Source organism: Bufo bufo, chromosome 5 (assembly GCF_905171765.1).
Source record: "Bufo bufo chromosome 5, aBufBuf1.1, whole genome shotgun sequence".
Lineage (NCBI taxonomy): Eukaryota > Metazoa > Chordata > Amphibia > Anura > Bufonidae > Bufo > Bufo bufo.
In genome coordinates this window covers 554,194,090-554,209,193 of record NC_053393.1, presented here as the reverse complement: position 1 = coordinate 554,209,193, position 15,104 = coordinate 554,194,090, and the positions used below count along the sequence as shown (strand labels likewise).

The following is a 15,104-nucleotide window of genomic DNA, read 5'->3' as shown; positions in this document are numbered from 1 at the left end:
TGTACATAAAAGCAGTATTATAGTAGTTATATTCTTGTACATAGGAGGCAGTATTATAGTAGTTATATTCTTGTACATAGGAGCAGTATTATAGTAGTTATATTCTTGTACATAGGAGGCAGTATTATAGTGGTTATATTCTTGTACATAGGAGGCAGTATTATAGTAGTTATATTCTTGTACATAGGAGCAGTATTATAGTAGTTATATTCTTGTACATAGGAGCAGTATTATAGTAGTTATATTCTTGTACATAGGAGCAGTATTATAGTAGTTATATTCTTGTACATAGGAGCAGTATTATAGTAGTTATATTCTTGTACATAGGAGCAGTATTATAGTAGTTATATTATTGTACATAGGAGAAGTATTATAGTAGTTATATTCTTGTATATAGGAGCAGTATTATAGTAGTTATATTCTTGTACATAGGAGGCAGTATTATAGTAGTTATATTCTTGTACATAGGAGGCAGTATTATAGTAGTTATATTATTGTACATAGGAGAAGTATTATAGTAGTTATATTCTTGTACATAGGAGCAGTATTATAGTAGTTATATTCTTGTACATAGGAGCAGTATTATAGTAGGTATATTCTTGTACATAGGAGCAGTATTATAGTAGTTATATTCTTGTACATAGGAGCAGTATTATAGTAGTTATATTCTTGTACATAGGAGCAGTATTATAGTAGTTATATTCTTGTACATAGGAGCAGTATTATAGTAGTTATATTCTTGTACATAGGAGGCAATATTATAGTAGTTATATTCTTGTCCATAGGAGGCAGCATTATAGTAGTTATATTCTTGTATATAGGAGCAGTATTATAGTAGTTATATTCTTGTACATAGGAGGCAGTATTATAGTAGTTATATTATTGTACATAGGAGAAGTATTATAGTAGTTATATTCTTGTATATAGGAGCAGTATTATAGTAGTTATATTCTTGTACATAGGAGGCAGTATTATAGTAGTTATATTCTTGTACATAAAAGCAGTATTATAGTAGTTATATTCTTGTACATAGGAGGCAGTATTATAGTAGTTATATTCTTGTACATAGGAGCAGTATTATAGTAGTTATATTCTTGTACATAGGAGGCAGTATTATAGTGGTTATATTCTTGTACATAGGAGGCAGTATTATAGTAGTTATATTTTTGTACATAGGAGCAGTATTATAGTAGTTATATTCTTCTACATAGGAGCAGTATTATAGTAGTTATATTCTTGTACATAGGAGCAGTATTATAGTAGTTATATTCTTGTACATAGGAGCAGTATTATAGTAGTTATATTCTTGTACATAGGAGCAGTATTATAGTAGTTATATTCCTGTACATAGGAGGAAGTATTATAGTAGTTATATTCTTGTACATAGGAGCAGTATTATAGTAGTTATATTCTTGTACATAGGAGCAGTATTATAGTAGTTATATTCTTGTACATAGGAGGCAATATTATAGTAGTCATATTCTTGTACATAGGAGCAGTATTATAGTAGTTATATTCTTGTACATAGGAGCAGTATTATAGTAGTTATATTCTTGTACATAGGAGGCAATATTATAGTAGTCATATTCTTGTACTTAGGAGCAGTATTATAGTAGTTATATTCTTGTACATAGGAGCATTATTATAGTAGTTATATTCCTGTACATAGGAGGAAGTATTATAGTAGGTATATTCTTGTACATAGGAGCAGTATTATAGTAGTTATATTCTTGTACATAGGAGCAGTATTATAGTAGTTATATTCTTGTACATAGGAGCAGTATTATAGTAGTTATATTCTTGTACATAGGAGCAGTATTATAGTAGTTATATTCTTGTACATAGGAGGCAATATTATAGTAGTTATATTCTTGTCCATAGGAGGCAGCATTATAGTAGTTATATTCTTGTATATAGGAGCAGTATTATAGTAGTTATATTCTTGTACATAGGAGGCAGTATTATAGTAGTTATATTATTGTACATAGGAGGCAGCATTATAGTAGTTATATTCTTGTATATAGGAGCAGTATTATAGTAGTTATATTCTTGTACATCTAAGGCAGTATTATAGTAGTTATATTCTTGTACATAGGAGGCAGTATTATAGTAGTTATATTATTGTACATAGGAGAAGTATTATAGTAGTTATATTCTTGTACATAGGAGGCAGTATTATAGTAGTTATATTCTTGTACATAGGAGGCAGTATTATAGTAGTTATATTATTGTACATAGGAGAAGTATTATAGTAGTTATATTCTTGTATAAAAGAGCAGTATTATAGTAGTTATATTCTTGTACATAGGAGGCAGTATTATAGTAGTTATATTCTTGTACATAGGAGGCAGTATTATAGTAGTTATATTCTTGTACATAGGAGCAGTATTATAGTAGTTATATTCTTGTACATAGGAGGCAGTATTATAGTAGTTATATTCTTGTACATAGGAGCAGTATTATAGTAGTTATATTCTTGTACATAGGAGCAGTATTATAGTAGTTATATTCTTGTACATAGGAGCAGTATTATAGTAGTTATATTCTTGTACATAGGAGCAGTATTATAGTAGTTATATTCTTGTACATAGGAGCAGTATTATAGTAGTTATATTCCTGTATATAGGAGGCAGTATTATAGTAGTTATATTCTTGTACATAGGAGGAAGTATTATAGTAGTTATATTCTTGTACATAGGAGCAGTATTATAGTAGTTATATTCTTGTACATAGGAGCAGTATTATAGTAGTTATATTCTTGTACATACTGTAGGAGGCAGTATTATAGTAGTTATATTCTTGTACATAGGAGCAGTATTATAGTAGTTATATTCTTGTACATAGGAGCAGTATTATAGTAGTTATATTCTTGTACATAGGAGCAGTATTATAGTAGTTATATTCTTGTACATAGGAGCAGTATTATAGTAGTTATATTCTTGTACATAGGAGGCAGTATTATAGTAGTTATATACTTGTACATAGAAGCAGTATTATAGTAGTTATATTCTTGTACATAGGAGCAGTATTATAGTAGTTATTTTCTTGTACATAGGAGCAGTATTATAGTAGGTATATTCTTGTACATAGGAGCAGTATTATAGTAGTTATATTCTTGTACATAGGAGCAGTATTATAGTAGTTATATTCTTGTACATAGGAGCAGTATTATAGTAGTTATATTCTTGTACATAGGAGCAGTATTATAGTAGTTATATTCTTGTACATAGGAGGCAATATTATAGTAGTTATATTCTTGTCCATAGGAGCAGTATTATAGTAGTTATATTCTTGTACATAGGAGGCAGTATTATAGTAGTTATATTATTGTACATAGGAGAAGTATTATAGTAGTTATATTCTTGTACATAGGAGGCAGTATTATAGTAGTTATATTCTTGTACATAGGAGGCAGTATTATAGTAGTTATATTATTGTACATAGGAGAAGTATTATAGTAGTTATATTCTTGTATAAAAGAGCAGTATTATAGTAGTTATATTCTTGTACATAGGAGGCAGTATTATAGTAGTTATATTCTTGTACATAGGAGGCAGTATTATAGTAGTTATATTCTTGTACATAGGAGCAGTATTATAGTAGTTATATTCTTGTACATAGGAGGCAGTATTATAGTAGTTATATTCTTGTACATAGGAGCAGTATTATAGTAGTTATATTCTTGTACATAGGAGCAGTATTATAGTAGTTATATTCTTGTACATAGGAGCAGTATTATAGTAGTTATATTCTTGTACATAGGAGCAGTATTATAGTAGTTATATTCTTGTACATAGGAGCAGTATTATAGTAGTTATATTCCTGTATATAGGAGGCAGTATTATAGTAGTTATATTCTTGTACATAGGAGGAAGTATTATAGTAGTTATATTCTTGTACATAGGAGCAGTATTATAGTAGTTATATTCTTGTACATAGGAGCAGTATTATAGTAGTTATATTCTTGTACATACTGTAGGAGGCAGTATTATAGTAGTTATATTCTTGTACATAGGAGCAGTATTATAGTAGTTATATTCTTGTACATAGGAGCAGTATTATAGTAGTTATATTCTTGTACATAGGAGCAGTATTATAGTAGTTATATTCCTGTACATAGGAGCAGTATTATAGTAGTTATATTCTTGTACATAGGAGCAGTATTATAGTAGTTATATTCCTGTACATAGGAGCAGTATTATAGTAGTTATATTCTTCTACATAGGAGCAGTAATATAGTAGTTATATTCTTGTACATAGGAGCAGTATTATAGTAGTTATATTCTTGTACATTGGAGCAGTATTATAGTAGTTATATTCTTGTACATAGGAGCAGTATTATAGTAGTTATATTCTTGTACATAGGAGGCAGTATTATAGTAGTTATATTCCTGTACATAGGAGGCAGTATTATAGTAGTTATATTCTTGTATATAGGAGCAGTATTATAGTAGTTATATTCTTGTACATAGGAGCAGTAGTATAGTAGTTATATTCTTGTACATTGGAGCAGTTATGAGACATTTATAGTATTTGATCACTTTATCTTTATTATATTTCTGTCTGGTAGTGATATATATTTATAGGTGATATTTCTGATTTCCTCATTGCTCTTTTGTCTGTTGTTAGTACAGTGAAGTTATTTGCTGCTTCAGGGCAAGAAAATTGTTGCTATAATATCAGTGACTTTCTGTTTGCGGCTCTTTCTCTTCGTCAGGTCAGTAATTCGCACTTTCTTTATAATGCCATTTTTGTTGCTTTCTGTTAGGTGGCAGATTATTTATGTTTATTTTCATTTCCACTTTGTTATAGGATAAGAGAAGTGAGACTTCCGATTACCTGCCGGGTCCGTCACAGACATTTTCTGCTGCTCGCACTTGTCTTATTTGCAGTCTTGGTTCTTGATTTCTTAAAAACTTTTCTGAGGCTCTAGTTATTCTCATGAGTATCTTTTTATCTATAGGGTGCACTTTTAATGATCTAAACATGGGACATTTATAGAATCTAAATATATTTAATCTGCTTTTACATTTATGAAAAACCTTTGCTATACACAGTTTATGAGATCGCAGACTTGTGGTGTTCTATGCCGTATATCCCAATGAATGGTTATGGTTACAAGTATATATATATATTCTAAGCTGACATTCTTCATATGTGCGAGGATTTTACATTAGAACCTGGTGCAGCAAGAACGGCTTCCTGGCCCTTCCTGGCCCTTCTCCCCACACACAACCTTTCCATTTGTGGGGCGAACTGCACAGAAGCAATAAAATGGTTGTCACCTTTGTCCCTACAGAATTCCAAAGAGATTTTGGCTACAGGAGGAAAACAATAAATTACACAAATAAAGGAAAATAAATAACTAAACAAAAGAAACAAAACTGATGCAAAAATAAATAAATATCTAGGAAATAAAAGGAATAAAATAGGTAATCAAAAAGGTATAAAGTAAGTAGTGTCATACAGCTCTGGGTGTGTGCCCTCCGTCTCTGCAGCTCTGGGTGTGTGCCCTCTGTCTCTGCAGCTTTGGATGTGTGCCTTTCTTCTCTACAGCTGTGCGTGTGTGCCCTTCGTCTCTGCAGCTCTGGGTGTGTGCTGCGGTCCTCTGTAGCCCTAGGTGTGTGCCCTTAGTATCTGCAGCTCTGGTGTGTGCCCTCCGTCTCTGCAGCTCTGGGTGTGTGCCCTCTGTCTCTGCAGCTCTGGGTGTGTGCCCTCTGTCTCTGCAGCTCTGGGTGTGTGACCTCCGTCTCTGCAGCTCTGGGTGTGTGCCCTCCGTCTCTGCAGCTCTGGGTGTGTGCCCTCCGTCTCTGCAGCTCTGGGTGTGTGCCCTCCGTCTCTGCAGCTCTGGGTGTGTGCCCGCGGTCTCTGTAGCCCTAGGTGTGTGCCCTCCGTCTCTGCAGCCCTGGTTCTGTGCCCTCCATCTCTGCAGCTCTGGGTGTGTGTCCTTTGTCTCTGCAGCTCTGGGTGTGTGGTCTTTACAGATAGATCATAGACACAATGCTCTGCAGATATCACATCTATATATGTACATTGTAATATCAGAAATAATAATTGATATTAATTTGATATTAGGAATAATAATGAAGGATTCCTACAACAATCCCAGTCCCAGCACCTTCCGCCAGTACATACCGCACCCCGCACTCACCTCTCCTCCTCCGTCAGGTGTCCTTCATACTGAACTGCTACAAGTTGCAACAACTTATTAACGGAGCCCATAAACAAGGAAGTTGTGGCCGCTCCCAGGGTGCACCACTCACATTCCTGCCGGAGCGGGCGGGGAGCCAGGGACACCAAAGGTTTAAAGGGAACCTGTCATCAACGTTACGCTACCCATACTAACGGCAGCATAAGGTAAAGACAGGTGAGCTGATTTCAGCGTCTGTCATTTATAAGTTAAAAGTAAGTGGTTGCCGAGAACCAACATCACAATCATTGCAGACTGGACCTGGAGAAGAGTCCCGGCCTCCTGAGAAGAGTCCTGGTTATTCCTGCTCTCCTGCTGATGACTGACCGGCTTGTTCCTAGTTTTCTCCCTTTCTCTCCAGGAGAGAACTGCCAACCATCAGCAGATGGACGGGAGAGCAGGAGATCATAATAACCAGGACTCTTCTCGGGTAGACTGGACTCTTTTCAAGGCCTGGGCTGCAATGGTTATGACGCTGGTTCTCAGAAACCACTCACTTTTAGCTCATGAGGGACACACAGCTGAGATCAGCATTTCTGTCACTATTTTGTGCTGCCCACAGTGAGGTCGGCATAACGTTGATGACAGGTTCCCTTTGACATTAAACCCCTGACTTTACCCTTCATTTGCTTCATAGATGAAGATCAGACATGGAGTCCAAAAACAGCGACCCTCGGGGCTCGTACCCTGAGGTGCCAGAGATTCTGGCCAGCTGCTTCTCACTTATATCTGTTTCTGGAAAGCTGGGTGACAACCTGTATGAGGATTGCATGGGCTTCCTCTGGGGTTGTCACCCAGCTTTCCTCATCTTTGTAAGGCCTCATGCACACGGCCGTTGTTTTGGTCCACATCCGAGCCGCAGTTTTTTCACGGCTCGGATGCGGACCTATTCACTTTAATGGGGCCGCAAAAGATGCGGACAGCACTCCGTGTGCTGTCCGTGTCCGTTGCTCCGTTCCGCGGCCCTGCAAATAAAATATAACATGTCCTATTCTTGTCTGCGCTTTTCAGACAAGAATAGGCAGTTATATTAAAGGCTGTGTGTGCCGTTCCGCAAATTGCGGAACGCGCACGGACGCCATCCGTGTTTTGCGGATCCGTGATTTGCTTTACTCCTGTGATGCAGAAGTCTGGGAAAGCTGGGTGACAACCTGTATGGATATTGGAGCAGCTTCCTCTGAGGTTGTCACCAAGCTTTACTCCTGTCATGCAGGAGACTGGGAAAGCTGGGTGACAACCTGTATATGCAACGGGCCGCCCCCTGGGGCCCTGAAGATGACCGGAGTAACCCAAGTGTAGGATTGGCTGAGTGATATAGGGCGGCCTAAATGTCCCTTTATGTTGAGTGCACGTGTCACGGTGCTCCTCCCTGGATACAGCTGGAACCCCAGGCGCTGGCTCCGAAGCAGACAAATAGGGGGTAGTAAGTGAGGGATGAAAGAAGTAACTTGAGTCCAGACCTGGGATGAAGTTTCAAGTTCTCCAAACGGTTTACAGACTTTGTCTTGGTCCCAGCAGGCTTTAGCATTAAAACTATGGCCGGCAAACTCGTCTCTGCTACATCTGTTGCTCTCTGGCCCTGCTGTACTGACAGGCTGGCTGTATAACTTAGCTTCTTCTTTATGATTGCAACTTCTTTCTGTATGTTCTGTCTCTAGAATCGACCAGGGAACTCTCCTCCTGGCTCCTGAGGCTCTAAGCTATTGCCTCCATATCCAGCAGAGCTGAAGGTGCTCTGGCTGGCTTGGCTTTGCTTGGCCTGGCAAGTCTCAGCACTTGCTTCCTTCCCGAGCAGGGGGTATGGGTAAGCTAGACTGCTCTGGCACATTAGGGGGTGCTCTTGTACTGGCCACATTAGGGGGGGCTCTTGTTACAGGCACATGATAGGGGGGGCTCTTGTTACAGGCACATTATGGGGGGGGGGGGCTCTTGTTACTGGCACATTATGGGGGGGGGGGGCTTTTGTTACTGGCACATTATGGGGGGGGGGGCTCTTGTTACTGGCACATTAGGGAGGGCTCTTGTTACTGGCACATTAGGGGGGGCTCTTATTACTGGCACATGATGGGGGGCATCTACTGAGGCCACAAAGAAAGGGTATTTTATATGGGGACTCTGTATAGTAGCATTTTATACTGGGGCACATTATGGTGGGTACTATGGGTAGGGGGAGAGGAGTACTATAGGGTCATCTACAGGGGGCACTATATATGGGGCATTTTATACTGGCACATTATGGGGGCACTATTTGGAACATTAGCTCAACTGGGGGCATTACAAGGGGGTATTTTTTTGCACATTATAAGGAGAATTATTACTACTGGGGGGGCATTATAGTGGGGTTTATTACTCCCCCATGGTATGACCCCCTAGTAGCAGCACCAGCCTCCCCCTGCTCTGCTATCCCTCAGCCCCTTCTCCAAATCCTTATTATGAAATCTTTCTCATTAGGATAAAACACAACAACAGCTCCACCGAGCCCCCGGCCAAAGTGTGGAAGTGGCGTCCGAGATCCCCAAGGGTCAAGTAACTGTAAGTTTTCATGTGAAATATGTTTATGTTATACACATATAGCATCCACTGTGCCCACAATATACAGTATACCGCTACACTGTGCCCCACAATATACAGTATACCTCTACACTGTGCCCCACTATATACAGTATACCGCTACACTGTGCCCCACAATATACAGTATACCTCTACACTGTGCCCCACAATATACAGTAAACAGCTACACTGTGCCACACAATATACAGTATACTTCTACACTGTGCCCACAATATACAGTATTCCTCTACACTGTGCCCCACAATATACAGTATACCGCTACACTGTGCCCCAATATACAGTATACTTCTACACTGTGCCCCAAAATATACAGTATACCGCTACACTGTGCCCCACAATATACAGTATACCGCTACACTGTGCCACACAATATACAGTATACCTCTACACTGTGCCACAAATATACAGTATACCGCTACACTGTGCCCCACAATATACAGTATACCGCTACACTGTGCCACACAATATACAATATACCTCTACACTGTGCCACACAATATACAGTATACCTCTACACTGTGCCCCACAATATACAGTATACCGCTACACTGTGTCACACAATATACAGTATACCGCTACCTGTGCCACACAAATACAGTATACCTCTACACTGTGCCCCACAATATACAGTATACCTCTACACTGTGCACACAATATACCGCTACACTGTGCCACACAATATACAGTATACCTCTACACTGTGCCCACAATATACAGTACACCGCTACACTGTGCACACAATATACCGCTACACTGTGCCACACAATATACAGTATACCTCTACACTGTGCCCACAATATACAGTATACCGCTACACTGTGCCACAATATACAGTACACCGCTACACTGTGCCACACAATATACAGTATACCTCTACACTGTGCCACAATATACAGTATACCTCTACACTGTGCCCACAATAACAGTATACCTCTACACTGTGCCACACAATATACAGTATACCTCTACACTGTGCCACACAATATACAGTATACCTCTACACTGTGCCACACAATATACAGTATACCTCTACACTGTGCCACACAATATACAGTATATACCTCACTGTGCCACACAATATACAGTATACCTCTACACTGTGCCACACAATATACAGTATACCGCTACACTGTGCCACACAATATACAGTATACCTCTACACTGTGCCACACAATATACAGTATACCTCTACACTGTGCCACACAATATACAGTATACCTCTACACTGTGCCCCACAATATACAGTATACCTCTACACTGTGCCCACAATATACAGTATACCTTACACTGTGCCACACAATATACAGTATACTCTACACTGTGCCACACAATATACAGTATACCTCTACACTGTGCCACACAATATACAGTATACCTCTACACTGTGCCACACAATATACAGTATACCTCTACACTGTGCCACACAATATACAGTATACCGCTACACTGTGCCACACAATATACAGTATACCTCTACACTGTGCCACACAATATACAGTATACCTCTACACTGTGCCACACAATACAGTATACCTCTACACTGTGCCCCACAATATACAGTATACCTCTACACTGTGCCACAATATACAGTATACCTCTACACTGTGCCACACAATATACAGTATACCTCTACACTGTGCCACACAATATACAGTATACCTCTACACTGTGCCACACAATATACAGTATACCTCTACACTGTGCCACACAATATACAGTATACCTCTACACTGTGCCCACAATATAGTATACCTCTACACTGTGCCCCACAATATACAGTATACCTCTACACTGTGCCACACAATATACAGTTTACCACTTGCCCACAAATAAAGATACTTTACACTGTGCCACAATATACAGTATACCTCTACACTGTGCCACACAATGTACAGTATACCTCTACACTGTGCCACACAATATACAGTATACCGCTACACTGTGCTACATAATATACAGTATACCTCTACACTGTACCCCACAATATACAGTGGCTGGATTGGTAAAGGCAGAGAGCTCCAGTCCGACTCAGACGCCAGCAAGGTGGAGGTGGAGTACTGGTTTGGGCTGGTATCATCAAAGATGAGCTTGTGGGGCCTTTTTGGTTGAGGATGGAGTCAAGCTCAACTCCCAGTCCTACTGCCAGTTTCTGGAAGACACCTTCTTCAAGCAGTGGTACAGGAAGAAGTCTGCATCCTTCAAGAAAAACATGATTTTCATGCAGGACAATGCTCCATCACACGCGTCCAAGTACTCCACAGCGTGGCTGGCAAGAAAGGGTATAAAAGAAAAAAATCTCATGACATGGCCTCCTTGTTCACCTGATCTGAACCCCATTGAGAACCTGTGGTCCATCATCAAATGTGAGATTTACAAGGAGGGAAACAGTACACCTCTCTGAACAGTGTCTGGGAGGCTGTGGTTGCTGCTGCACGCAATGTTGATGGTGAACAGATCAAAACACTGACAGAATCCATGGATGGCAGGCTTTTGAGTGTCCTTGCAAAAAAGGTGGCTATATTGGTCACTGATTTGTTTTTGTTTTGTTTTTGAATGTCAGAAATGTATATTTGTGAATGTTGAGATGTTATATTGGTTTCACTGGTAAAAATAAATAATTGAAATGGGTATATATTTGTTTTTTGTTAAGTTGCCTAATAATTATGCACAGTAATAGTCACCTGCACACACAGATATCCCCCTAAAATAGCTAAAACTAAAAACAAACTAAAAACTACTTCCAAAAATATTCAGCTTTGATATTAATGAGTTTTTTGGGTTCATTGAGAACATGGTTGTTGTTCAATAATAAAATTAATCCTCAAAAATACAACTTGCCTAATAATTCTGCACTCCCTGTACAGTATACCTCTACACCGTGCCCCACAATATACCGTATACCTCTACACCGTGCCCCACAATATACAGTATACCTCTACACTGTGCCCACAATATACAGTATACCTCTACACTGTGACACACAATATACAGTATACCTCTACACTGTGACACACAATATACAGTATACCTCTACACTGTGCCACACAATGTACAGTATACCTCTACACTGTGCCCCACAATATACAGTATACCGCTACACTGTGCTACAAATATACAGTATACCTCTACACTGTACCCCACAATATACAGTATAACCGCTAACCGTGCCACACAATATACAGTATACCGCTACACTGTGCCCCACAATATACAGTATACCTCTACACTGTGCCCCACAATATACAGTATACCTCTATACTGTGCCACACAATTACAGTATACCTCTACACTGTGCCGCACAATATACAGTATTACCTCTACACTGTGCCACACAATATACAGTATACCTCTACACTGTACCGCACAATGTACAGTATACCTCTACACTGTGCCCCACAATGTACAGTATACCTCTATACTGTGCCACACAATACAGTCTACCTCTACACTGTGCCCCACAATTACAGTATACCTCTATACTGTGCCGCACAATATACAGTATACGACTTACACCCGTGCCCCACAAAATACAGTATACCTCTATACTGTGCCAACACAATATACGTCTACCTCTACACTGTGCCCACAATATACAGTATACCTCTACACTGTGCCCACAATGTACAGTATACCTCTATACACGTGCCCACACAATATACAGTATACCTCACACTGTGCCACACAATATACAGTATACCTCTACACTGTGCCTCACAATATACAGTATACCTCTACACTGTGCCCCACAATATACAGTATACCGCTACACTGTGCCACACAATATACAGTATACCTCTACACTGTGCCCCACAATATACAGTATACCTCTACACTGTGCCACACAATATACAGTATACCTCTACACTGTGCCACACAATATACAGTAAACCTCTACACTGTGCCACACAATATACAGTATACCTCTACACTGTGCCACACAATATACAGTATACCTCTACACTGTGCCACACACAATATACAGTATACCTCTACACTGTGCCCACAAGTACAGTAACCTCTACACTGTGCCACACAATATACAGTATACTCTACAATGTGCCACACCAATATACGTATACCTCTACACTGTGCCCCACAATATACAGTATACCTCTACACTGTGCCACACAATATACAGTAAACCTCTACACTGTGCACACAATATACAGTATACCGTCTACACTGTGCCACACAATATACGGTATACCTCTACACTGTGCCCCACAATATACAGTATACCTCTACACTGTGCCCACAATATACAGTATACCTCTACACTGTGCCCCACAATATACAGTATACCTCTACACTGTGCCACACAATATACAGTATACCTCTACACTGTGCCCCACAATATACAGTATACCTCTACACTGTGCCCACAATATACAGTATACCTCTACACTGTGCCCACAATATACAGTATACCTCTGCACTGTGCCACACAATATACAGTATACCGCTACACTGTGCCCCACAATATACAGTATACCTCTACACTGTGCCACACAATATACAGTAAACCTCTACACTGTGCCACAATATACAGTATACCTCTACACTGTGCCACACAATATACAGTATACCTCTACACTGTGCCCACAATATACAGTATACCTCTACACTGTGCCCCACAATATACAGTATACCTACACTGTGCCCCACAATATACAGTATCCTCTACACCGTGCCACACAATATAGTATATTACATGTCAGTACCTCCTTCTGATGAGATTACATGTCAGTACCTCTTTCTGATGTTATTACATGTCAGTACCTCCTTCTGATGATATTACACATGTCAGTACTCCTTCTGATGCTTATTACATGTCAGTACCTCATTTCTGATGTTATTACATGTCAGTACCTCCTTCTGTGTTATCACCATGTCAGTACCTCATTCTGATGTTATTACACATGTCAGTACCTCCTCTGATGATATTACACATGTCAGTACCTCCTTCTGATGATATTACATCATGTCAGTACCTCTTCTGATGTTATTACATGTCAGTACCTCCTTCTGCTGTTATTCACATGTCAGTACCTCTTTCTGATGTTATTACACATGTCAGTACCTCCTTCTGCTGTTATTACACATGTCAGTACCTCCTTCTGATGTTTTTACACATGTCAGTACCTCCTTCTGATGTTATTACCACATGTCAGTACCTCCTTCTGATGTTATTACACAAGTCAGTACCTCCTTCTGATGTTATTACATGTCAGTACCTCATTCTGATGTTATTACATGTCAGTACCTCATTCTGATGTTATTACACATGTCAGTACCTCCATCTGATGTTATTACACATGTCAGTACCTCCTTCTGATGTTATTACATGTCAGTACCTCATTCTGATGTTATTAACACATGTCAGTACCTCCTTCTGATGATATTACACATGTCAGTACCTCCTTCTGATATTACACATGTCAGTACCTCCTTCTGATGTTATCACATGTCAGTACCTCATTCTGATGTTATTACACGTCGGTACCTCCTTCAGATGATATTACACATGTCAGTACCTCCTTCTGATGATATTACATGTCAGTACCTCCTTCTGATGATATTACATGTCAGTGCCTCTTTCTGATGATATTACACATGTCAGTACCTCCTTCTGATGATATTACACACTAGACATTAAGCCCGTTACAATAACAGACGCTGGGTCAGTAGTGCATAAACATTAGTAGGAACAGTCTATATTTAACAGCAAGGGAATTTGTCCACATTGTGTTTCTTGTTGTTTTCTTTTTTCAAAAATATTTTGGCAAGAAGTCAAAAGTAATAATAATAAAAATAAAATTTAAATGTATATATCACAATACAGTAAGTATAATTATTATTTCCTTAGTGTAAAACATTGTAACAATCTGCAATATGAAGTTTCTTTATATACAACATTTCTTGTAAATATTCTGTCCGAATTTGGTAACAGTTTTGCCTTGTTCAGGACCATCTACAACCACATTTGAAGCCGTTCTAACTCTTGATAATGCAACATCTAACTGACCGAGGCTGAATACTGGTTCTGGCAAGTAAATGCCAACTTTTTCTAAGGTTTTCCCCTGAGCTTTATTAATTGTCATGGCAAAGACTAATGTAACTGGAAATTGTCGCCTTCTTAAGGTAAATGGTAAATTAATAGAGGATGGAGCCAAATGAAGACGGGGACTAAAGACCATGTCCTCTTCAGCTGAACCTGTTATTACTTGAGCAATAATGAAGTTTCTTTTCGAATCTTTACCAAAGAGGCGGCTTCCATCGCACAATCCTATTTTAGTGTTTTTATTCCTAAGGAGCATAATTATTGCTCCCTTTTTAAGGTTCA

At 39.0% G+C, this 15,104-nt stretch overlaps 2 protein-coding genes across 2 annotated transcripts in view; one reads left to right on the top strand and one right to left on the bottom strand.

The window, feature by feature from the left end:
• ALS2CL (ALS2 C-terminal like) overlaps window positions 1-6,218 on the bottom strand; it is a 125,936-nt gene extending 119,718 nt beyond the window's left edge. The window contains exon 1 of the mRNA XM_040431511.1: window positions 6,152-6,218. The gene's annotated coding sequence lies outside the window, so the exon portion shown is untranslated. The remainder of the gene's footprint in view (window positions 1-6,151) is intronic.
• The window catches only part of TMIE (transmembrane inner ear), a 113,193-nt gene that overhangs the window by 38,172 nt on the left and 59,917 nt on the right, over window positions 1-15,104 (top strand). The gene's annotated exons all lie outside the window — the stretch shown is intronic.